This window comes from Gossypium arboreum, chromosome 8 (assembly GCF_025698485.1).
Source record: "Gossypium arboreum isolate Shixiya-1 chromosome 8, ASM2569848v2, whole genome shotgun sequence".
NCBI classification, from domain to species: Eukaryota; Viridiplantae; Streptophyta; class Magnoliopsida; order Malvales; family Malvaceae; genus Gossypium; species Gossypium arboreum.
Genome location: NC_069077.1, coordinates 127,729,792 through 127,757,494, shown reverse-complemented (window position 1 = coordinate 127,757,494; position 27,703 = coordinate 127,729,792). Strand labels below are relative to the sequence as shown.

Sequence of the window (27,703 nt, the reverse complement as noted above, 5' to 3'; positions counted from 1 at the left end):
ATTGTCTAACATGAGAAGTTATTACCATAGGCTTGCATGAAAATCAAATCTCCACCACTTGTAAATGATATGATACACAAATCAAAAGGTCTTTGCATGGTTGTAAGGGGGTTTAGGTTACGGGTATGGATACAAGCTGAAAATAAAAAGGTTAGAATCAAGATAATTTCAATATATTACCCCACTATCAAAAACTTAATTACTGAGTCACAAACAAATATTTAGAACTATATTACATTAGCTCTTTTTTTTCTCATGACAATTTTAGCTTGCTGAGGATTACAATAATAATACTGAGTTTTTTTTTTAGGAACAAATCAAGTTAACACAATATAGAAATTATACTTCATGATTCAGTAACAAAAAATGGTGAACATAGTGAGGTAACAATATTAAAATTAATCTCGATAAAAAAAATTAAGTAAGAGGATTTCAACAATAATGGGTTAATGGGTTAATGATGAGGGTTACTCAATAAAAAGGGTTAGTAGGTTTAAGGGGGTTCACTAAGGGTTTAATTATGTGGGACGGCTTTTTATGGAGTAAGTGGGTTAAATCCTAAGTGCCTTTATCATCTCAGTATATCAAATCATACGTGTGATCTCGACATGTATAATCGAAGCAAGTTCTAGAATAACAATTCAATATTGACATACTCAAACTACAAAAGAAGTGAGCAAGAAAGAAAGCTATAAGCTCAAAAGGCTAAAAAATCTCACCAAAAATTTGGGTTTGTGATGTCATTCCTGTATACTTAAGATTTCAAGATAATACCTCAATTTAGGAAAATAATCTAAAAATTTTAGTTCTCAAAATATCAATTTATCATGCTAGATTCTCTAATGTCCTATAATCAAGTAATCATACATAATTCCCATGATCTAATTCATGACATATCAACAATAATCATAGATCAATCAAAATTCATTCGATCAATATTATGAGAAAATCACTTAAGCACAAGACAAAATTCAGGGATTTGAGAATAATGCAAAAATTTAGGCATTATGTTCATGTTCACCCCCCCACACTTAAGATGTACATTGCCCTCAATGTACAAAGATAGAATATTCAAAATAAAGAAAATCATAAGAGGGAAAGAGGTGAAACTTCCTGTTATATGGATGCGGAGCTTGATTCTAAAGCTGGAGGGTTTGGGGAAAGTGGTAACTACCACTGTTCTTGGCTAGATGAAGAAATTAGGTCGTTGAACATGGCACTCGTGGGGTATTGTTCCCTATTTGTTTCCTCATTCCGTAAAATATTCCTAGCAGCTTTGATTAGAAGTCTGTAGAATCATGAAGAGCTTATTAAGAGTGGGTGTGGAAGAGAGTGTAGTGGGATTACTTGTTAGAAATACCAGAAAAATGAAGAAAGTAAAATTTACTAATATAGATATGTCTTTCAAAAGAAAATAATAAAATTGAAATGAGAATAAAAATAAAAATAAAAAAATAGGAGGATTCAATGATCCTCATCAGCGGGGCCCTCAGGTGGTGGCATGGAGTGGCGATGTGAAAGTGTTGGCATAGCTGCTGCATCATGGCCTGCATGTCGTCCATCTGTCTATGACGTCGCCGATCTTGCTCGTGAATCATCTCGAACTATGTAGTGCAATACTGCTCGAAGTGAGCGAGTCGGTCGGAAAGGTGTGCCAATGAAGCAGCCGCATGAATTGGTCGCTCCCTAGGTGGCGTGGTAGAAGGCTCCTCGGGCGTGTGGCGTGGGGGTACGGCCGTGTGGAGGGAAAATAGAGGGAAAAGGGATGGGAAAGTGAGGATTAATGCAGGGGGAGTGGATTTTAGGATGGTTTGGGGGTTAGGGAAATGAGAATCTGGGGAATGGTGGCCGGAATAAGGATTAAGGAGTGGAGAAGGGGAGATTCCGGCTAGGGTTTTGAAAGGGGAAGAAGATGAACAGTGGTTTTCTTATATAGGGGAGGGTCATACGACCTAGGGCCACACCCGTGTACTCTGAAGGTGAGCCCGTGTTTTTCGAATTTTACAATTTAGGTCGTGCCCGGCTACTATCCCACGCCCATGTGTCTTGGGCGTGTGTGGTACACGGCCATGTAGCACAGTCGTGCCTAGTTTTGTTCGCTTCTCCTACGCCCGTGTATTAGGGTACCACGCCCGTGTATTGTTGTTCACGGCTTAACGGCACGGGCGTGTCTCACGCCCGTGTCGAAGAAACAGAATCGAGCCTTGCCCCTGACATGGCCGTGTTTTTCTATTCCCACACCTGTGTTCACCTATCAAGTTCACCCACGGCCATGTCGCACAGCCATGAGGATTTATCGCATCCCGGTTTTTGGGGAAATCATGCCCTACTTTCACACGATCGTATCGCACGGCCATGTCTCTTCCCCTATTTGCCCACGGCTTTAGGCACGCTCCTATACCTGGCCGTGTATGCTAAAAAACTATGCAATTCAAAGATAAAGTTAATGATTTAAAGTGCTAGAAATTAAAAATAAAGAAATGAAAATATGTTAGTGCTCGGGTTGCCTCCCAAGAAGCATTTATTTATAATCTAAGCTCGACTTACCTCTCTAGTAATAGTCAGGGTGGTTCGAGGAGTTTATACTCCTCATTCTTGCTATCAATCTCATCAAAATAGGGTTTTAATCGGGTGTTGTTTACCTTAAAAGTGCCGAACTTGAGGTGACTCACTTCCACCGTACCGAATGGAAAAATATTGAGTACTGTAAGAGGGATTTCCTCATTCGGTGTGGTAGTGACAATGTGAGGATCTGTGGCATCTAGTAAGACTTTATCGCCAACCTTAAGTTGATTTGGAGAGGTATCGGCCTTGTTTTGGCGTAGTTTCAGTCTATCATGTGTTCTCAGTTTGTGTGCTCGCCATTCGTCTAGCTCCTCTATCCGTAGCCTTCGTTCTTCATGAGTGTCTCCACTATCATTGCTGGAACATGGCTCGTGAACTTCTTTGAAACTCAATTTCTGCAAAGTAGGTTGTGTCATATTGTCAGTTTTAGTAGACTGGTGCGGACCATTACCTTCACTGTTTGATGTGATGCCAGAAGTACGAGCTTGAAGGGTGATCGTTTCGTCTCCCACACGAAGTGTAAGCTCACCTGTGCCAACATCAATAACTGTTTTAGCAGTTGCTAAAAAGGGCCTCCCTAAAATCAAAAAGGTGTTATTATCCTCTTCTATGTCTAGAACAACGAAATCAACGGGAAATATGAACTTATCTACTTTCACTAGTACATCTTCAATAATACCCCTAGGAAATCTTATAGTTTTATCTGCCAATTGAATGCTCATCCTAGTTTGTTTAGGTTTCCTAAGACTTAGTTGCTTAAACATTTTGTAAGGCATGATGTTAATACTAGCTTCTAAATCAGCTAATGCATGACTTATATCTAAACTACCGACTAAGCAAGGGATTGGAAAACTCCCTGGATCTTTCAATTTGTGGGGTAGCTTATTCTATAGAATAGCTGAGCAGACTGCGTTTAGCTCCACATGTGACGCTTAGTCCAACTTCCGCTTATTTACTAAAAGCTCTTTTAAAAATTTCATTGCATTTGGCATCTGCGACAAAGCTTCAATAAATGGTAAGTTAATATGTAATTTTTTTCAAAAGTTTGAGGAATTTACCAAATTGTTCATCTGAGCGGTCTTTCCTTGTCGCGTTAGGATATGGGACACGAGGTTTATATTTTTTATTCACCGTTTTGTTATAACTTACCTTACTTTTACCTTTGCTCACCACAGTTTCTTGCATCAATTCTGGCTCAGGCGCAATGAATCCTTCCTTATCTTGAGTACTAATTGCGTTGAGGTGTTCCCTTTGGTAGGTTCAGTATTACTTGGTAAGCTACCTTGTGGTTGTTCAGAGATTAGTTAGGCTAGCTGGCCTATCTGAGTTTCGAGTCTTTGGATCGATGCTTGTTGATTTTTAAGTGCTGTCTCTGTATTTTGGAAACGGGTTTCTGACATTGATATGAATTTTGAGAGCATCTCCTCAAGGTTCGGTTTCTTCTCTTGTTGATAAGGTGGCTATTGAAAACCCTAAGGATTTTGTGGCTTTTGATTCCCTTGACCATCCTAGGAGAAATTTGGGTGGTTCCTCTAACCTGTATTATAAGTATTACTGTATGGGTTATTTTGAGATCTAAAGTTATTGTGTGGGATTGAAGGATTGATATTCTGTATGCACACCTCCTCCACTTGAGTCACACCTCATTACTGGATGTACTTGTGTAGAACCAAGTAAACCATCAATCTTTTTATTAAGAAGTTCTACCTGATTTGATAGCATAGTAACTGAGTCGACGTTATAAATGTCGACTATTTTTGTTGGCTTAGTCCTCATGACTTGCCACTGATAGTTATTAAGTAACATTCCTTCAATGAATTCATAAGTCTCTTCAGGTGTTTTGTTGTTGATGGTTCCATCAGCAGCTGCGTCAACCATTTGCTGAGTTGAGGGATTCAGACCATTGTGGAATGTTTGTACTTGAAGCCAAAGTGGTAACCCATGGTGAGGGCACCTTCTCAATAAATCCTTGTATCTCTCCTATGCATCGTAAAGTGTTTCTAAATCCATCTGCACAAAAGAAGAGATATCATTACGTAATTTAGCCGTTTTAGCCGGCGAAAAGTATTTTAGTAAAAAAATTTCGGTCATTTGTTCCCAAGTAGTAATTGACCCTCGTGGTAACGAGTTCAACCACTGTTTAGCTTTGTTCCTCAATGAAAAAGGAAATAACCAAAGACGAATGGCATCATCATAAACGCCATTGATTTTAAATGTATCGCAAAATTCTAGAAAGTTTCCTAAGTGAGCGTTGGGATCTTCATCCTGCAAACCATCAAACTGAACAAACTACTGTATCATTTGAATTGTCTTAAGTTTCAGTTCAAGTATTTGCAGCTACAGCCGGTCTAACTATACTAGATTCAGTTCCTGTTAAAGAAGGTTTAGCATAATCATACATAGTACGTGGAACAGGATTTTGATTAAGCGTAATTGCAAGAGCTAGCTGATTGCCTTAGTTTTCAGCCATCTCTTCAGTTGGGGGTTGAGTATCGTCTTCTTGCTCGTTTTCTGTGTATCTTAAGCTGTGCCTTATTTCTCTTTGGTTTCTACGAACTATGCGATCGATTTCTTCGTCAAAAAGTAATGGTCCCGACGGGTTTCTTCTAGTCATAAACTATAAAAACCTGCCAAGAGAAAGAAAAAGTAAATTAATTAGTAATAATAATAATAATAAAATTAAATTGTAAGAAAAATAAATGGCTAAAGTAGTAAAAATTTAGCGTTTCTAATATTTTAGTTCCCCGACAACGGCGTCAAAAACTTGATCGCGTGATTAGTAACAAGTAATAAATATTTATAATGAAGATCAAACATAAACTAACTATTATCACGACGAAAAGGTAAGAGCACCTATCGAACAATAGTATAGTAATGGCAAGACCGAAATATCATACCCAAAGGAACCAAAAGTACTAGTAATAACTATCTTTTTATTATTTAACCTAGAAATAAAGAGGGGTTGTTTAATAAACTAATTAACTAATTAAACTAAAGCAAAGGGAAAATTTGGAAAAAAGACTTGAAGAAAAGTAATTGATAGGGACGACACCCAAGAAGGAATCCACCTAGATTTCACTTGTTATCTGACTCTAAACCAGACGATTTATTCATTTGACTTGATCCGTGAGACTCCCTAACCTATATTATTATCTCTTTCGAGACTAATAACGTCTAACCCTCAGTTGAATTAATTGAAATATCTTTCTTAATTAAAACCCCTAGGGAAGCAGTAAATCAATCTATGGACTCCCATATTAGGTTTCATCCTAATCTGGAAAAATCTCGTAACCCTATTTCTAGGCGTTCGATCAACTCCACTTAATTATGCCAAATCTACTCTTAGATAGGGACTTTTGCTCCTCTGCATAAGCACATCAAATCATGAATCAATACCTGGAATATTAACTCAAGCATTAAGAACACATAATTAAGAATAAATTAAGTATTTATCATACAGTTCAGATAATAATAACAAGATCCATCATAGGTTTCAACCCCCTTAAGTATCTACGGGGTCTAGTTCATAATAAAATAAGAGTACATCTCAAAAGTATGAAAATAACAAAACATAAAGAAAACTCTAAAACCCTCAAGGAATTACGAGAGAGATCTTGATCTTGGAGTAACTCGGCTTTTGGGATGGATCGTCTGGCTTCCTTCAAGTTATTCCCGGCGTGTGGTTTTATACTCCAGAAAAGTTCTGGAGGGAGGCCCCCTTTCTAAGTCATACTTAGGGTGTTTATATAGTTTTGGATTGGCTTTCTTCCTCCCTAAGTATCATTTTTTGTGTAAAATAAAGCTTCTTGAAAAAGGGACACGCCCGTGTACCACTGCCGTGTGACATGATTGCCAGGCTGTGTTTGATCCGTTAAATTGCACACGGCTGTGTGAATCGTGAAAGCCTTGGCCGACACCCTCGAAAGACATGGGCGTGTGAACTGCTCGTGTGGCAAAGCTTAGGTCGTGTCATCTTCTTGATTTGGTCCGTTTTGTCCCTTTTTTGCTCGTTTTTGGCTCCTTTTGACTCTTGGTGCTCTTCTGAGTACAAAACATGAAATAATCGGATTAAGGGCACCAAAATACACAAATCTAGTAATAAACATCCATAAATATGCTAAGTATTTGGGGTAAAAATATGTATAATTTGGCATTTATCACTGAGTACGAGAGAGAATTTGTGAATCTTAGTAAGTATGCTCGAGAAATTATGCCGAATGAGGAAGAAATGTGTATCCGTTTTGAAGATGAGTTAAATGATGAAATCAAGATGACAATTCATGAGACTGAGATACGACTTTTTGTAGTTCTATCTGACTGATCTGAAAAGATGGAAAAAACTTATAATCATGAGAGGTAGAGAGAAAAGAAGGCCCAGGAATTCAGCAAAATAAACTTTTCTAAGTCATTTTCTGCACCACTAATGAAGAAAGCAAAAGAAAATGATAACCGCATCACTGTGTCATCCGGGTTTTGTGAGCATAAATAAAATGAGACAGTATGATTCCAAGTTCCAGAATAAACCTGTTGATAGTATGGTCAGTGTCTGCAATGCTTCGAGACCGGTGTGCGAACACTGTAGTAAACCACATACTGGTACTCACTATATACTGTGTAGGGCCAAATTGGGTGCTTGTTTTAGGTGCAGGTCAACTGATCATTTTGTACCCAATTGTATGAAAATAGAGGGAAAGACTGATGATCGGAATGAGAAACTTGTGACCACGCCGCAGAAGAGCAAATGTCTTGGTTAGAGTAGCAATGTAAGGGTGAACTGTAGTGGCACTAGAAATATAATAGCCAGATTTGAAATTAAAGCACCTGCGCGAACTTATGCTATTTGAACAAGAGAAGAGGTTGTCACGCCTGATGTCATTACTAGTATATTTTGTCTTTTTGATGTTACTGTATATGCTTTGATTGACCCTGAGTAAAAATATTCGTATTTTTGCACTTCTTTGGGTACGGATAAAAATTTACCTGTTGAGTCAACTGAATTTGATGTTCAAGTTACAAATCCACTAGATCAAAGTGTAATAGTTAATTTAATATGTCGTAAGTGTCTACTAAGAGTTCAGGGCTGTGAATTTCTCGCTGATTTAATGTTGCTACCCTTTCATGAATTTGATATAATTCTGGGAATGGACTGGTTAACGTTACATGATACTGTGGTAAACTATAAACTGAAACGGGTTGATTTGAGATGTTCGGAGGGCGAATTGATTACAGTTGAGTCTGACAAAGCAAACAGTGTTAGAAGAGTTGTTTAAACTATTTCTGCACAAAAAATTATTCGTAAGGGTTGTGAGGCATTTCTGGCTTATATATTGGATACTTGAGATTTTGGGTCTAAGCTACATCAGGTACCTATTATTAATGAATTTACAGATGTATTTCCTGAAGAGTTATCAGGATTGCCACCAAACTTGAAGTTGAATTTGTTATCGATTTGATACCCGAGATTACACCTATATCCATTCCACCGTATAGAATGACGCCAACCAAGTTGAAAGAACCTAAAACACAATTGCAAGAATTGTTAGACAGAGGTTTTATCCGGCCGAATGTATCTCCACGGGGTGCACTAGTGTTGTTGTGAAAAAGAAAGACTGTTCGTTGAGATCATGCATCGATTACATGTAGCTGAATAAAGTGACAAAAAATAATAAATATCCTTTACCTTGTATTGGTGAGTTATTTGATCAGTTGAAATGTACAACTGTATTTTCTAAGATAGATCTCTGATCAGGATATTACCAAATACGAGTAAAAGACTATGATGTGCCAAAAACTGCTTTCCAAACTTGATATGGCCACTATGAATTTTTGGTAATGTCTTTCGGATTAACTAATGCTCCGGCTGCTTTTATGGATCTGATGAATCGGGTTTTTTAGCCTCAGTTGGATAAATTTACGGTTGTAATTATTGATGATATATTGATTTACTCTAAAATAGAATCTGAGCATGCTCAGCATTTGAGAATTGTATTATAGATTCTGCGCAAGAAATAGTTGTATGCAAAATTCAGCAAATGTGAGCTTTGGCTTCAAAAGGTTGGATTTCTTAGACATGTGGTTTCTGTAGATATGATACGTGTTGATCCGAGCAAGATTTCTATCATTCTTAATTGAAAAGCTCCAAAAAAATATTTCAAAGGTACGAAGTTTTCTGGGATTAGTAAGTTATTATCGTCGCTTTGTTAAAAACTTTTTTATAATAGCTTCACTGATGACTAAGTTGCTATAGAAGAATGTTTTTTTTTTTTGTTTGGTTAGATGAGTACTAGTAGAGTTTTGTTTGGGTAGTTCCTCTCATGTGGCTTTAACTGATAAGAAGCATAAATTATTACTTTCTCGGCTTGCATTAATACATAACCTAGTCCGCTAAGTGAAGCATCACTGTATACAATAAATTGTTTTGTTTATAATAGCTCCAGTACTAACACAACCTAAATCTGGGAAAGAATTTATTGTATATAGTGATGCTTCACTTAGCGGATTGGGTTATGTGTTAGTGCAAGCCGGGAAAGTAATAACTTATGCTTCTTGTCAGTTAAAGCCACATGAGAGGAACTACCCAACTCATGACTTAGAGTTAGCTGTTATTATTTTTTTCTCTAAAGATTTAGTGTCACTACCTTTACGGTGAAAATGTCACATATTTACAAATCATAAAAGTCTAAAATACTTGATGACTCAAAAAGTGTTGAATTTGAGACAGCAACGGTGGCTAAAGCTATTAAAAGATTATGATATTACGATTGACTATCATCCCAGGAAAGCTAATGCTGTTGCAGATGCATTAAGCCGGAAGCCGTTATTTTTCTTGAGAGCATTGAATACGCATTTGAAACTAGAGGGTGATGGTTCTATTTTAGCTAAATTGAGGGCTCAACCGTTATTTCTTCAATGAATTCAAAAGTTACAGGATGACGACCCGAAGTTATTAGCTAAACGAGAGAAAATCTAGAATGACTCGACTACGGGATGCACTGTAGATGCTGATGGTATGATGTATTTCCATAACAGGTTGTGTGTTCCAAATAATCCAAAGCTAAAACAAATATTTTATCAGAAGCTCACACGCTCGTGTGTATGAACCGTGTAACTCTCTAATTTGGATCACACAATTGTGCCGCAGGCCGTGTGCCAGTCCGTGTAACATTAGAATTACCCTCACATGGTCATGTCACAGGCTGTGTGTTTGCCTATGTGAAAATAACACCTATACTATTTTTTTTAAACACGCTTCAAACACAAACCCATGTGGGCTGCCGTGTGCTTCACATGGCAATGTGACAGCCTGTGTCCTAGGCCGTGTGATCCCAAAAATGTCCTACTTCAAGCTCAAACTTCACTCAATTGCATAGGTACCTAAACCAAATGATCACAAGGCTTCAAACACATACAAGAACATCCAAAACATGCTAATTCAATCCATTTAAGACCTAACCAATGGGTCAATAATGAAATTTCATCTCAATTATCCAACATTTCACTACTTTAGTTTCATCACACTAGTCTCAATATACTCATATTCAACTTACCTTCAATTCACTTATATTATACCTAATTCAAGTCACACTTACACTTCCATGATTGTTCACTTATACTATAACATGAAATTAAACGTACATACCACATTTAAACTATCATATCACAACATCAAAATACATCATCAAACACAATACATGTACTTATGACCATTACAAAACATAATCAGATTTCCTATTACATGCTATATAAGCCAAGATAGATTCAAAAGTTACCAATAATTCCCTAGATAGTGTGATTTCTTCGTGCTAATCTGGTCACCCGATCCACAAAATGTATCTACAATTAAACAAGACAAACACATAAGTAAGCTTTTCTAAAGCTTAGTAAGTTTGTTGATTGAACAATAAATCTTACTATATTACGTATAATAATTCAATTAATAAAATTTATAAACAATGTTTTTGACAACAAAGTCCTTAACAGAGTTCTAGGCGATAAGGTTCTTAATAGAGTCCCTGTCAATCACAACTCACAATAGGTGAGTAATGCTCAAAACACTAGTACAAATTAATTTCCACATTTCAATAACATTCAGAGATCATTAAAACATAGCCCAATGAACGATAAATAGATACGAGTACACAGTTAACCATCCAACACACTAGAAGTTCGTATAAGCCAAACCAACCAACACAAATCAATATATGAATAATTCACTATCTCATATTCCATATACATGCATTAGTTCATCAACCAAACATTTATCAGCTCAGAATATCTCGTTAGTGCTCAATTTTATAACGATCTATTACTTCATTACTCATATACTTAACATCATTATAATGTTCAATCCAAAAAAAATTAATTAATTCAATATACATTTAAATGCATTAGAATTAAACCGAATAAACTTACAGGACTGATTTGCAGTAACAATCCAAAGTAGCTCAATTCAATTCTCAATATCAATTTCTGAAAAGCATAAATGTCCACAAGGAAATCACTTCAAGATACCAAGTACAAAACATACCATTCGAAGTCTTTAAATAAGCAATTAATCCAATAATTATGACCTAATGAACGACTAACAGTACGAGTACATAAGTAGTCCAACCGAAACACACCAAATGTTCACAAGAGCTAATCCAACCAATAATACACCTCAAAACTGAGTGCCTAGCCCGTAGGCCAACATCCCTCCAAAACACACCTCGACACTAAGTGACTAGCCCGTAGGCCAACATCCCTCCAAAACACACCCCGGCACTAAGTGCCAACCCGAAGGCTTTACATCCTACCCCAATAACATGCCAGAATCAGGGAGTAATACACGATGGCTCAAAACAAATGCTGAACCTCGGTATACTCAAAAAATATATATAATTCATGTAACATCTCCTCTTCTTCAATCCCTATATAACACACCATGTAATTAGTTGTACTTTATCCCGCGTTCATCCGGGCCAAACCTAGTAATTTCACATCATTAATATAAAATTAATATCCATTATTCCATAGCATATCATTGTACAATTCATATAGATATTAAATTACAAGTCGAACGAACTTACTAGACTAAACTGCAGAACGACCAAGTACAGGGGCTATTTGGTAAATTTCCTTTTTCCTTAGTTTTTCACTCGTTTAAGATCTAAAATAATAATACCATTCAATTTAGTAATTCTAATAGAAAAACTAAATCATTTTATGCAATTAAGTCTTTTTGAAATTTTTAAAAAATTGCCCCTAACGTTTTACTTTTAAACAATTTAGTCCCTAAGCCCAAAACATGCAATTTAACTATTTTTATTCAGTTTCAAGTTTAGAAAAATTGTTTAGAACCTTATTAAAGCCCATATTTGCTGTTATTTCACATCAAGTCCTTATACTTTTACTAATTTCACATTTTAGTCCTTAAACATTAAAATTACGAAAAATTACTTTACAAAATAGTCCTATCTAGAAACCAAGCTTAAAAATTCTACCATAAAATTTCAAGAACATCTGAAATTCATCAATGACACAATCCATTACATTTGACAGTTTTACAAATTAATCCCTAGGTTAGCTAGATTAAGCTAATACAAGCTCAAAAACATAAAAAATACTAAAAAGGGACGAGGTTTACCTCCTAAATTGAAGACCCCTAGTTGGCGAAGGTTTCTTCCTTCTTCCCCCATGGCTAAAAACAATTTTGAAAAGAAAAAAAATAAGAAGATGATAGCTTCAATTTAGCATTATTTTAATTTTAACCTTTTATTTTCTTAATTTATAAATTTAACTTTTATAATATACCTATAAAAGTCCAGATTTGTCCATCGATCGAAAATATGGTATAATTACCATCTAAGGAGGGTTTAATTCACAATTGATCCTTCAATTAAATTAAATTCCAACTAAATAAACTTAATTACAATTTAATCCTAAACTAATTAGGACTAAAAGAGGAAATAGCCCAAAAGCCATTAGATTAATCTCCACCACCGCTTGGAATTTTTTACCGTGGTTTAATTACCATTTTGGTCCCTTTTGTATTTTAAATCTATAGCGATCAACTTTTACCTCTTTTACAATTTAGTCCTTTTGCCTAAATTAAGCAATCAATCGTAAAAATTACTAGACCAAACTTCAATTCACCTATAATACAACTGTATAAATATTTAATAAAAATATTTGTGACTTTAAAATACGAAAATGAGGTCCTAATACCTCATTTTCAAAAACCTCTTGACTTTTGAACAAAACCACTTACACTAACTTTTAATTCAATAGTTTAAAATCATCAAATCATAATTCAATATAAAAATAATTATCGACTCTTATAATTTAAATACTAATTATACGAACTTACTCGTCGGATTTTTTGTAACAGCCCGATTTTGGGGCTAGTCGGAATAGTGGTCTCGGGACCACAAATTCAAAGTCAGAAAAATCATTTTATTATTGATATAGGGTCATAGCATGTTTATATTAGTTCATGAATAATTTGGTGAGCTAATTTTAACGTTTGTGAGTTCAATTGCGAAAAAGAACTAAATCGCATAAAGTGCAAAAGTCCTAATTTGATAGCTAAAGGTGTTATTTTATTAGAGAATCAAAATTGGGGGATTTTAAAGGGAAATTAGACCCTTTTAAATGAGCATAGCTGGCCATAGAGTCAAAGAGGAGACAAAATTTTAAAATTTGGTGGGTTAGGTAGCTTATTTTGACTAAAATAGAAATAGATAAAAGAAGAATGACATCATCCCTTTTTATCTTCTTCCTCCACCGAAATTTTCATCAAAGAATGGGGTTTTAAGAGCTTGAAATTTTAGCAACTTTAAGTCTTCACAAGTAAGTGATCCTAATGCCTTTTCTTAAATATTTTTGTACTTTTGAGACCCTTAAAGCATGAGCTTTCAAATGAGGGTACTATTTTGCAAAATGATTAATAGTATAGGGTTTTTCCATAAAAGGATTTGTGATGCTTTCTAATTTTTCATGAAAGAAAATAAGTCTTGGGTGTATTTCAAACAACTTTTGTGAAATGTGCTAGTATAAAAACACCTAAAAGGGACTAATGTGAATAAGTTGTAAAATAGATAATAAATGTGTGAAATAGTGGGAATTTAGAGTTGCTATAAGACTAAAAGAGGTCCAGTTAGTCTTGAGAAATAAAGAAATTCGATAAAAATCGATTTTTGAGCCTAAGGGTAAAATGGTCATTTTGTTAAGGTCTAGGGGCAAAATGGTCATTTTACCAAAGAAGTGAATTTTCGATTGTCTAATTTTATTTAGTGATTAAATAAGTGTATTTTGCTATTATAGTCAAGAAATACCGAATCCGAACCTAGACCGAGGGATAGCCAAGCAAATCGACTAAATCAACTAGTCGCCACATTTTATAATCCGATATAAGTTGTATGTAAATAATACAACTACTTTGATAATATATGTGTTTGAATTGTATTGAAATTATTATAGCATAAATTGCTTGACTTGTAGAAATGAGAAAATGTGATGAGAGTAGAGATAGTAAAATTCCATTGGAACCCTAGGGAAATAAATTGGATATTCATGCCATAATGCTGGGGTCATTTGTGAGAGCTAGTGTAAGACCATGTCTAGGACATGGCATCGACATTGAGACAAGTGCTAGTGTAAGACATGTTTAGGACATGTATCGACCTCGAGATGTAAGCCAGTGTAAGACATGTCTAGGACATGCATCGGCTACGAGATGATAGTCAGTGTAAGACCATGTCTGGAACATGGCTTCGACTTGAGATATAAGCCAGTGTAAGACTGTGCCTAGGACACAATATCGGTATCTTACCCCGCGTTTGAGGCTATGGTATATCCGATAGCATTCCGAATGGTTCAATGGTAGAAATTCTGATTTCTAGTTAATGAGGAAAGTATAACCGTGATGTGAGTGATACAGGTACCTATTGGGTATGTATAAAATGTAAGCCACATTATATGCTATATGATGTGTCTTGAGTATTGATGAGTAAGTTTTGCTTATGCCCACTTGTGTATTATGATACTTGTTGATGAATGGCAAAGTATTGTTGTATAATTATTTATATGCAACTTACTAAGTTTTATGCTTACTCCTTCTCCTTTCCTTTTCCTTATAGTGTTGTCTATCTAGCTCAAGGATCAACGAAAGTTAGAGATATCGATCACACTATCAATCGAAGCATTCGGTATAGTTTGATTTATACTTTTGAATATGGCATGTATAGGGGACTAGACTTGAGTTTTGTGTTCTTATTAATTTGGCCACATGTGTTGGCTTGGGATGAATTCCTCATTTTGTATTAAGCCTTGAATGATGGCTAATATTCAATTTGATATATGCAAATAAAGCTATGTTCATGGATGAGTAGGATGCACAAATGAAATGTTGTCTATTGTGGCTGATTTTATTGCATGAAATAGTTTGGTACTGGTTTTGGTTGCTTTTGTGTAAGTAAGGGTGGCAAAGAGGCTTGGTAAATAGCCTGATTTTGTTCACACGGGTAGACACACGGATGTATGACTAGGCCTTGTGTGACACATGGCCAGCATCATAGGCATGTTGTCCAACCGTGTGTCCCCTGCACGTAAAATTTACTAGTCAGTATGCATGATAGTAAACACACGGGCAGAGACACGACCGTGTGTCTCAGTCGTATAAAGGGCACGGTCTAGCACACAAGCATGTGCCTTAGTCGTGTGTCTCAGCCGTGTGAAGGGCACGGTCTAGCACACAAGCATGTGTCTTAGCCGTGTGACCCTTATGAAATGCTGATGTCAGAAGCAGAATGTCGAGGTTTTTGCACACGGGCTAGGACACGGACGTGTCATGGCTGTGTGAAGGACATGGGCCAGGGACACGGGTGTGTGACGGGCCGTGTGAAAACCCCTGTAGGTGTGCATTTAGAATTAATTCCATGCGGGTGATGGACACGGGTGTGTCCCTATTTTGATTAGGCCGTGTGAGACATACGGGCCATTAGCACGGCCATGTTGGAATGGTCACATGGGCCTGTTGCCCCTCTCATGTAGGCGTGTGCCCCTATGTCAAGTGATATTTTTCTATAGTTGTCAAAAGGACTCAGATTGGTATCGAATGATTTCCGATGTGTGTTTTGGTCCTCGTAAGCCCATATTAAGAATATATTCATAAGTTTAACAAAGTTTTAAATTTTCCAAGTTATGAAAATTCAGAATTGGTGGTAAGTATGAGTTCAAGTTAGGTAATGCCTCGTATTCCGTCTCGGCATAGGATACGGGTATGGGGTGTTACATTTAGTGATATCGGAGCATGGTTTAGTCAGTTCTAGGACTAACCTAGCGAGAGTACGAGTCTAGCTATACTTGCCACAACTGTATACTGATAGTGTGATAATCTCTGACGATTATATATTATGTTTTTATATAGTAAATGGATCCTGATAGAGCCACGGCGGATGACGTAGAGAGTAATTCACCAGCTCTCGCTGAAGGGACCGCGCCAGATAAGAGTGAGCCCGTGACTATAGGCCAAGGCAGAGGGGCTAGAGAAGCCTACCTCCGAATGATGGATGCTTGGTACACGGAGTTTGTTCATGCGAACCCGAACACTTCACCTCCCCCACCTCCTCCGATTCCTCAGTATGCTTTAGTAGCTCTGCAAGGTACGGACATAATTAGGAGAGAGAAGCTTCCGGTAGACAAGATCCGGAAACAATGGGAAGAATAATTTCGTGCAAATCTCGATAACAACTCGGAGAAAGCAGAGTTTTGGCTAGAGAATACCATTAGGGTATTCGATGAATTGTTATGCACGCCTGAGGAGTGCGTGAAATGTGTCGTATCACACTTGTGAGATTCAGCTTGCTAGTGGTGGAGCAAACTCGTGTCTGTGGTACCAAGAGAGAAAATAACGTGGGAATTCTTCCAAGAAGAGTCATATTAGCCAGAGGTTCATAGACTAGAAAAGGAAAGAATTCTTAGAGTTGAAGTAAGAAAGTAGGACAGTGACAGAGTACAAATGAGAATTTGTGAAACTCAGCAAATACGTGCGGGAGTACGTGTCTTCAGAAGCCGCCATGTGTAAGAGGTTCGAGGATGGCCTTAATGAAGATATCCGAGTGCTTGTTGGTATTTTAGAGATAAGAGAGTTTGTAGTGCTCATCGAGAGAGCATGCAAGGCAGAGGAGCTAGTAAAAGAAAAGAGGAAAGCGGCTATTGAGTCACGGGATTCAAAGAAGAGACAGATGGGGAAATCACATCAGTCTTCATCTAAAAGATCAAGAGAGTTCGCTACCCAATAGAATGCTTCAGTGGGGCTTTCGAATAGAATCAAGAACTGGTAAAACGTAACTTCTAGAGCTCAGACCACTTCTGTTGCGAGCGTCGGTAATGCTCGGCCAATTAGGCCAGAATGTTTGCAATGTGATAGACGTTATTTTGGTGAGTGACAAGTTAAAGAAAAGGGGTGTTTTAAATGCAGTTCACTGGATCATTTCATCCGAGACTGTCCCGATATAGGAGAGGGAGAGAAAAAGCAAGAAGTGAATGCAAGTAGTGCTCCATTGAGAAGTAGACCGCAAAGGAACCCTGAAAGCGGGGCTTCTAGCAGAGGTGCACCCAGAGATGCTACAGTGAGGTCCGAGGGCAGAGCACCTATAAGGACTTAGGCTATTTGTGCCCGGGAAGAGACAGAGTCTTCCGACGTGATTAGGGATACCTTTTCTATCCATGAAATATCTGTTGTTGCTTTAGTTGACCCGGGGTCGACCCACTCCTATATTTGTATGGAATTGGTACCTCGTATGAAGATGTTAGTAGAGCCCACAAAATTTGTGATAAAAGTGTCTAACCCTTTAAATAAACATGTGATTCTTGGGATGGATTGGTTGACTTCTCATAATGTTGTAGTGGACTGTGGGAGAAAAGTTATTGAGTTGAAATGTGAAGACGGGAATGTCCTTTGGGTTGGACCAATTGAACCAAATAAACCACCTGTGGTGATATCGTCCTTGGTTGTCGAAAAATATTTGAGGAAAAGATATGAGACTTATCTCGCTTTTGTGTTGAATTCTCAAGTGTCTGAGCCGAAGATTGAATCGGTACCAGTGGTTTTTGAGTTTATAGATGTGTTCCCGAAAGAGTTACCAGGATTACCACCAGCTATGGAAGTTGAGTTCGGTATCGAGTTGGTCCCTGGTACAGCACCTATCTTGATCGCTCCTTATAGAATGGCCCTAATAGAGTTGAAAGAGTTGAAAGTACAACTACAAGAGTTAACAGATAAAGGTTTTGTGAGATCTAGTTCTTAACCGTGGGGCGCACCAGTGCTATTTGTGAAAAAAAAGACAGGTTGATGAGGTTATGTATCGACTATAGAAAGCTTAATAAGGTAACTGTGAAGAATAAGTATCATTTGTCAAGGATTGATGATTTATTCGATCAATTAAAGGGAGCCACGACATTTCCCAAGATAGACTTGAGGTCTGGTTATTATCAGTTGAGAGTTAAAGAGCAAGATGTACCGAAGACTGCTTTTCAGACGAGATACAGGCATTATGAGTTCCTCGTCATGCCCTTTGCTTTGACTAATGCCCCGGCGGTGTTTATAGATTTGATGAACTGTATTTTTCGACTGTATCTGGATAAGTTTGTAGTCATTTTTATTGATGAGATATTGATTTACTCGTGTGATGAGGGTGAACACGCAGAGCATTTGAGAACTGTGTTACAAACCCTGGGAGACAAGAAATTGTACGCCAAGTTCAGTAATAGTGAATTTTGGGTTAAGGAGGTCGGATTTTTAGGAGACATTATGTCGGGTGATGGGATTAGAGTTTACCCAAGCAAGATCTCGGCTATTACTAAATGGAAACTGCCAAAGAATATGACTGAGGTTCGAAGCTTCTTGGACTTGGTCGGGTACTATAGAAGGTTTGTTCAAGGGTTTTCTATGATCGCTACTCCAATGACGAGGCTATTACAGAAAGATGTCAAGTTTGAATGGATAGAAAAGTGCCAACAAAGTTTCGAGAAGTTAAAGGCTTTGTTGACCGAAGCACCAATGTTAGTGCAACTGGAGTCAGGTAAGGAATTTGTGATATATAACGACACCTCCTTGAATGGTTTGGGGTGTGTGCTCATGGCAATGTTATAGCCTATGCCTCAAGACAACTAAAACCACACGAGAGAAATTACCCGACCCATGACTTGGAACTAGCAGCTATAGTGTTCACATTAAAGATTTGGAGACACCATATGTATGATGAGAAATGCCGAGTATTTACCGATAATAAAAATCTTAAGTACTTGATGACTCAAAAGGAGTTGAACTTACGGCAATGATAATGGTTAGAGCTATTAAAGGATTATGAGTTGATTATCGACTACCACCCGGGAAAGGCGAACGTGGTCGCCAATGCATTGAGTAGAAAATAATTATTTTGTGTTGAGAGCATTGAACGCTAATTTAACGTTGTTAGATGATGGTTCAGTTCTAGTATAGTTGAGAGCTAGACTGATGTTTTTGAAAGAAATCCGTGAAGCTCAGAACAGTGACAAAGATTTGTAGGTTAAGAGAACTCAGTGTGAGTCGGGGATTGAATCAGATTTTCGAATTGGCTCCAATGGATGTCTAATGTTCAAAGATAGAGTTTGTGTACCCCAAAGATAATGAGCTTATTCAGAAGATTCTTTGAGAAGCACATAGTGGTTGTTTGTCCGTCCACCTGGGTAGTGTGAAAATATGTAATGACTTGAGGAAAATGTACTGATGGTCGGGAATGAAAAGAGACATTTTAGAATTCGTTTCCAAGTGCCTTGTGTGTCAGAAAGTGAAAGCTGAACACCAAGTACCTTCAGGTCTACTTTAGCCTATCACGATCCCCGAGAGAAAGTGGGATCGGATTACAATGGATTTCGTGGCGGATTTGCCATTAACCCCGAAGAAAAAAGATGTTGTTTGGGTTATTGTGGATAGGCTAACAAAGTTAACATTTCATACTGGTGCGTACTGACTATTCCATTGAGAGATTGGCTGATTGTATATTTTCGAGATTGTGAGACTACACGGTGTACCCTTGTCGATTGTTTCAGATAGGGATCCAAGATTTACTTTGAGATTTTAGAAAAAGTTAAAAGAGGCCCTGGGAACAAAGTTGAGTTTTAGCATGGCATTTCACCCGCAAACCGACGGTCAATCAGAAAAAGTGATTCAGATCTTAGAGAACAAGTTACAGTGTTGTGTTCTGGAATTTTAAGGTAGTTGGGAAAGGTACATACCATTGGTTGAATTCGCCTACAACAATAGCTATCAGTCAAGTTTGAAGATGGTGTTTTATGAGCCTTTATATGGACGAAGGTGTCGAACGCCCTTATATTGGACTGAACTCAGAGAGAGTCAGATTCACGGGGTCAATTTAGTCAAGGAGACTGAAGAAAAAGTTAAAGTGATTCGTGACTTTGAAGGCTGCCTCAGATAGGCAGAAATCCTATATGAATTTGAAATGGAAGGAGATCGAATTTCAAGTTGGTGATCAAGTGTTTTTAAAAGTATCCCCGTGGAGAAAACTTCTCAGATTTAGTAGAAGAGGCAAGTTGAGTCCTCGTTTCATAGGACCTTATGAGGTTATCGAGAGAGTACGACCAGTTGCCTATCGATTGGCCTTACCACCAGAAATGGAAAAAATTCATGATGTGTTTCATGTGTCCAGGTTACATCGATATATCAGACCTTTCGCATGTGATCACGCCATCAGAGGTTGAGATTCATCCAGACATGACTTATGACGAAGAGCCGGTCAAGATATTGACTCGTGAAGTCAAACAGTTGACGAATAAGAGTATAGCACTTGTGAAAGTTTTGTGGCATAGACATGGAGTCAAGGAAGCCACATGGAAACCTGAGGAAACTATGGGAGATCAGCACCCGAACTTATTCGCCGGTAAGATTTTAGAGGACGAAAATCCCTAAGGGAGAAGAAATGTAACAACCCAATTTTGGGGCTAGTCAAAATATTGGTCTCGGGACCACAAATTTGAAGTCATAAAAATTATTTTATTATTAATATAGGGTCATAGCATGTTTATATTAGTGCATGAATAATTTGGTGAGCTAATTTTAACGTTTGTGAGTTCAATTGAGAAAAAGGACTAAATCGCATAAAGTGCAAAAGTCTTAATTTGATAGCTAAAGGTGTTATTTTATTACAGAATCAAAATTGGGGGATTTTAAATGGCAATTAGACCCTTTTCAAGGAGCATAGCCAGCCATAGAGTCAAAGAGAAGACAAAATTTTAAAATTTGGTGGGTTAGGTAGTTTATTTTGACTAAAATAGAAATAGATAAAAGAAGGAGGATATCATCCCTTTTCATTTCTTCCTCCACCAAAAAAATTTTCAGCAAAGAATGGGGTTTTAAGAGCTTGAAATTTCAGCAACTTTAAGCATTCACAAGTAACTGATCCTCATGGCTTTTCTTAAATATTTTTGTACGTTTGAGACCCTTGAAGCATGAGCTTTCAAATGAAGGTATTATTTTTCAAAAATGATTAAGAGTATAGGGTTTTTATATGAAAGGATTTGTGAATGTTTGCTGAGTTTTCATGAAAGAAAATTGAGTATTGGGTGTCTTATAAACAACTTTTGTGAAAGGTGTTAGTATGAAAACACCTAAAAGGGACTAATGTGCATAAGTTGTAAAATAGATAATAAATGTGTGAAATAGTGGTAATTTGGAGTTACTATAAGATTCAAAGAGGTTCGGTTAGTCTTGAGAAATAAATAAATTCGATAAAAATTGATTTTCGAGCCTAAGGGTAAAATGGCCATTTTGTCAAAGTTTAGGGGCAAAATGGTCATTTTACCAAAGAAGTGAATTTTCAATTGCCTGATTTTACTTAGTGATTAAATAAGTGTATTTTTCTATAATAGATCAAGAAATATCAAATCCGAACCTAGACCGAGGGAAAGCCAAGCAAATCGACTAAATCGACTAGTCGCCACTTTTTGTAATCCGAAGTAAGTTGTATGTAAATAATACAACTACTTTGATAATATATGTGTTTGAATTGTATCAAAATTATTATAGCATAAATTGCTTAACTTTTGGAAATGAGAAAATGTGATGAGAGTAGAGATAGTAAAATTCCCGTTGGAACTCTAAGGAAATAAATCGGATATTCATGCCACAACGATGGGGTCATTTGTGAGAGCTAGGGTAAGGCCATGTTTGGGACACGGCATTGGCATTGAGACGAGAGCTAGTGTAAGACATATCTGGGACATGCATCGGCCTCGAGACGTAAGCCAGTGTAAAACATGTCTAGGACATGCGTCGGCTACGAGATGATAGTCAATGTACGACCATGTCAGGGACATGGCTCCGACTTGAGATATAAGCCAATGTAAGATCGTGTCTGGGACATAGCATCGGCATCTTACCGCACATTTGAGGCTATGGTATATCTGATAGCATTCTGAATGGTTCAATGGTAAAAGTTCTGATTTCTAGTTAATGAGGAAAGTATAACCGTGTTGTGAGTGATACAAGTACCTATTGGGTATGTATAAAATGTGAGCCACATTATATGCTATATGATGTCTATTGAGTATTGATGAGGAAGTTTTGCTTATGCCCACTTGTGTATTATGATACTTGTTGATGAATGGCAAAGTATTGTTGTATAATTATTTATATGCAACTTACTAAGCTTTATGCTTACTCCTTCTCCTTTCCTTTTTCTTATAGTTCTGTCTATCTAGCTCAAGGATCAACGGAAGTCAGAGATATCGATCACACTATCAATCAAAGCATTCGGTATAGTTTGAGTTATATTTTTGAATATGGCATGTATAAGGGACTAGACTTAAGTTTTGTGTTGTTATTAATATGGCCAAATGTGTTGGCTTGGGATAAATTCCTTATTTTCTATTAAGCCTCGAATAATGGCTAATATTCATTTTGATATATGCAAATGGAGTAGATGGCTAATATTCATTTTGATATATGCAAATGGAGTTATGTTCATGGATGAGTAGAAGGCACAAATGAAATGTTGTCTATTGTGGCTGATTTTATTGCCTGAAATAGTTTGGTACTGGTTTTGGTCGCTTTTTTGTAAGTAAGGGTGGCAAAGAGGCTTGGTAAATAGCCTGATTTTGACCATATGGGTAAACACACGGGCGTGTTTCACAGCATCATGGGTGTGTTGTCCAGCCGTGTGTCCCCTGCACGTAAAAATTTTGAAGTCAGTATGCATGATAGTAAACACATAGGCAGAGACACGGCCATATGTCTCAGCCATGTGAAAGGCACGATCTAGCACACGGACGTGTGCCTTGGCCTATGACCCTTATGAAATGCTGACGTCAGAAATAGAATCTCCAGGTTTTTACACACGGGTGTGTCATGGCAGTGTGAAGGACATGGGCCAGGGGCACGGGTGTGTAACAGGCCGTGTAAAAACTCTTGTAGGTGTGCATTTAGAATTAATTCCACACGGGTGAAGGACACGGGCGTGTCCCTGTTTTGATTAGGCCATGTGAGACATACAGGCTATTAGCACGGCCATGTTGGAATGGTCACACGGGAGTGTTTCCCCTCACACACAGGCGTGTGCCCCTGTGTCAAGTGACATTTTTCTATAGTTGTCAAAAGGACCCGGATTGGTCCTGAATGATTTTCGATGTGTGTTTTGAGCCTCGTAAGCCCATATTAAGAATATATTGATAAGTTTAAGAAAGTTTTAAATTTTCCAAGTTATGAAAATTTGGAATTGGTGGTAAGTATGATTTCAAGTTAGGTAACGCCTCGTATTCCGCCCCAACATAGGATACGGGTATGGGGTGTTACATTTGTGGTTCCGAAACTATTGTTTCTGACACCACTGAAAAACGAGATGTTACAAGAATTAATTAATTGAATGAAATTATTATTCTAGATTAAGAACGAGTTGATAATTGTAGAAAATAGAAAGTTACAAAATAGTCTCTATACTTTTGACATCGATATAATTTAGTCTGGTAAGTTCATTCGGGTTAATTTTAAAAACAATTTAACTGCTTGTTATATGGACTTAGGTATTGAATGTTGATTAATGAATTAATGCTTATATGTGGAAATAGAATTAATGAGTTATTATCGTTTGATCACTGATGAAATGTCCTGAGCCAGATGACGTAGGATAGAGTACGATTAGCATGCCAATAGGTTATTTGCGCGTGGTACGAGACTGGTATGAGATGTGACGATTATTTTTGTATATCCTTTGTTCACTGAGTATACTAAGGTCCTGCATTTGTTGCGGACTATCGAGTTATATTACAGTGTTTATCTAGTGAGTTACACGGGTGGACACACGGGTGACCATATGGGCATGTGGGGTAGTCACACGGGCGTGTTGGATATCCATACGGCCATGTCTGGAGCCATATGGTCTGGGCTCTGCCACATGGCCATGTGACCCATGTTTTGAATTTTTTTTTATTTTCGTCCCAAATCTCCTGTTTTGTTTCTAATTGGTCTCTGATTGTTCCAAAACCATTTTTAAGGCCACGTAGGTTCAATTTAAAGCCCATAGATGTATGATTTATTCTAATCTTAATTATTTATGATTTATGATATTTAATATGATAAACTTAATGCTACCGATTATTGATTCTTCTAAATTATATGGTAATATGTCGTAACTCTAATCTGACGACGGGTATGGTTTATAAGTGTTACATGTGTCGCCAAGCTGTGCGAATTATCCCAGACCATGTGGTCCCTTTTTTTTATATTTTTCTCTCCCTTTTTTCAAGTAATAAAAATAAAAGCATTAGCATGCAACATAAAAAATGAAATAATAATAACAACTAAAAAAATAAAAACACTCGGGGTTTCCTCCCAAAAAGTGCTTATTTAGAGTCTAAGCTCGACTTCTCTTTTTAAGCTCACAGTTAATTCAGATTTTGGAGCTGGAGCTCCTCTTTCTTATTATCAATATCACCACCAAGATAAAGATTGAGTCGATAATCATTTACCTTGAATGTGTTGTAATCAGGGTGTGTTACCTCAATGGTATTTTGTACCACAAATGGATTCGACCATCTTGACTTGAGCTCTTCAGGGAACATTCATGGCTCTAAATTGTCCAGTAGCACTTTGTCTCCAAATTTGAATTACTTTCTCCTCTTTAAATGCTCATTATGGTTTTGTTTTCTTACTCATTTGTAAGTTCTTGGGTTTTTATCGTCCTTTATTCGTCATTTATTTAATTTATCGAGCTATACCATTCTTTCTTCACTTGTCCCTTGACTTCTATCACCTTGAACAGGATACGGTTCTAACACGTCGTCTTTAGTGGTTTCCTAAAAAGAATGTTGAGTTGCATGATTACTAACTTTATCAAAATAACGAGTATCATTTCGCTCACTAGAAACTCTCACAACATCAGGTGCTTGAAGAGTAACCTCTTTATCACCTACCCTTAGCACAAGTTCACTATAACCCACATTAATAACAGTTCTAGCAGTGGCTAAAAAGGGTTGACCTCTCAATATCCTCATCCATGTCTAATAATGAGATCAATAGGGAATATAAATTTATCGATTTTAACAAATACATCCTCAGTAATACCCTTAGGATACTTATTTGACCTAACAGTTAATTGAATACTCATCCTAGTGGATTTTGGTTTCTTGAGACCAAGTTTTTTGAACATTTTATAAGGCATTAGATTTATACTAGCACCCAAATCAGCCAATTTTTTTTTTTTTACATTTAAGCTACCAATAAAACAATGAATAGTAAAACTCTCTGAATATTTAAGCTTGGTAGGTAGTTTGTTTGGAGAATGGTTGACCACTCCTCATTGATCTCCACAATGAACAGTTTGTCTAACTTCCTTTTATTTGTTAACAACTCTTTTAAAAAAATTTATTCTTTGCCATCTGCTAATGGACTTCAACAAAAGGTAAGTTTATATGCAAATTTTTCAAAAGTTTAAGAAATTTACCATATTGTTCATTAATGTGGTATTTCTTCAACATTGTCATATATGGAATTGGTGGTTTGTATTCTCTAACCATTGACTTGTGTCATTTCTTGCATTCCTCAACCCCATCATTTTTCTCATAGCTTCTAGATTCAACTTATTTTTAGACTCGACTAACACTTTTCCACTTCATAAAGTGATTGAGTGGACTTGCTCTTTTGGGTTGGCTTCAATGTTACTAGGTAAACCTCTTTGTTAACTCTTCGAAACCAATTTAAAGAACTGGTTAATTTTATTCTCGAGGCCCTAAATAGATGTCTGTTGATTCTTTAAAGTCGTTTAAGTGTCTTGGAATCTTGTTTCTGACACTGAAATGAATTTCGTTAACATCTCTTCCAGATTTGGCTTCTTTTCTTGTTGATAAGGTTGCTAAAAACCCAAAGGGGTTGTGACCTTTGATTTTCTTGACCATCCTAAGAGAAATTCGGATGATTCCTCCATCCTAGATTATAATTATTGTTATAGGGTTATTCTGAAGTCTAGAATTGTTACCCATAAAGTCGACCTGCTCATGCTCCATGTTAGAATCGAAGGGTAAACATTCCAGATTGATCTCCACTCCAATTGCATCATATCACATTACCGAATTCATCTGCTTACCCATACACAAACCATCAATTTTCTTACTGAAAACTTCTACCTAACTCGTTAACATAGCAATTGCATCTCTATTAAAAATATTGGTTGCCTTAGTCGATTTTGTTATTATGGCTTGCCATTAATAGTTATTCAATGTCATCTCCTTAATAAATTATTGGGCTGCCTCAAGTGTCTATTATTCAATGTTCCACCAGCTATTGCATCAATTATCTGCCTAGTCGAGGGATTCAAATTGTTGTAAAAGGTTTGAACTTGTAACAAAAAAAGGTAACCCATGATGAGGGCACCTTATTAGAAGATCCTTAAATCTCTCATATACATCATATAATTTCTTAAGCTCAATTTGGGTAAAAGAAGAGATATTATTCCTCAACTTGGTTGTTTTGGCTGGTGGAAAATGCTTCAACAGAAAATTTTTAATCATTTGAGCCCAAGTTGTGATGGAACCCCATGGAAGTGAATTCAACCACTATTTTGTCTTGTTCCTCAAAGAGAATAGGAACAACCATAAGTGTATAACATCATTAGTAATGCCATTAATCTTAAATATATAGCGGATCTCCAAAAAGTTATCCAAATGAGCATTCAAATCTTCATTTTGCAACCCATCAAACTGAACAAATTGTTGGCTTAATCTCAAAATTGTTTGCAGCAATAGTCAGTCTGACAATACTAGATTCAGCCCCAACCAGAGTGGGCTTAGCATAGTCATACATAGCCCGAGGAGTAAGACGTACTGGAAGTTGCGAATTGACAAGATTATTATCCATCTCCATAGTAATGTCATTTTGCTCTTGATAGTCTACTAAAATCTGCTGTTGACATTGCCTTGCTTCTCTAAATTCTCTCTGATTTCTGCGAGTAGCCTTCTCAATTTGATTGTAAAAATTTAATGGTTCCAATAGGTTACCTCTAGTCATAAACCAAGGGAACATATAGGAATTAAACAAAATAAAAAAATAGAATTTAAAAATTAAATTAAAAACAAAAATATTAAAATTAAAATAAAAAAGTAACAGATTAATAGAAATAAACTTTTCCTAATATTCTAGTCATCGAAAATGGCGCCAAAAACTTGATGTGTCTCGAAACTAACTAAAAATTTGACTAAGGCAAGTGCACCCATCCATTAATAGTATAGTTACGGTGAGCAAAGATATCGTTTCCATGAAGAATAAAAGTAATAGTAATTATCGTCTTTCTATTATTTAACCGAATAGTTCGAGTGATCAATTAAAAACTAAAATTAACTAGTTTAGATAATTAATGAATACGAAAAAGAACAAGTCAAGAAAATAATCGATTAACAATCAATAAGCAAAACAATACTCGGGAAAGACTTCACCTAGATTTCATTTGTCACATCAATCTAAATGTAACACCCCAAAATTGGGCCTAGAAGTTTCGAATGTAATTTAGGAAATTTATCTTATATATGCTCAGAATTTCATAAGTTTGGTAATCTGAGAGTTTTATGAAGTAATTTACCCAGAATTTTAAAATCAACTTAAAACCCCCATTCC

At 36.8% G+C, this 27,703-nt stretch overlaps 2 non-coding genes across 2 annotated transcripts; both read left to right on the top strand.

The window, feature by feature from the left end:
• Nucleotides 1-4,501: 4,501 nt before the first annotated feature.
• Nucleotides 4,502-4,608, top strand: LOC128280153 (small nucleolar RNA R71). Its single transcript, XR_008270333.1, has one exon. It is a non-coding gene; the product is annotated as a small nucleolar RNA R71 (small nucleolar RNA).
• A 21,841-nt stretch (nucleotides 4,609-26,449) lies between these two features.
• LOC128280303 (small nucleolar RNA R71) lies at nucleotides 26,450-26,556 on the top strand. The gene has a single exon (XR_008270483.1). It is a non-coding gene; the product is annotated as a small nucleolar RNA R71 (small nucleolar RNA).
• The last annotated feature ends 1,147 nt before the right edge of the window (nucleotides 26,557-27,703 follow it).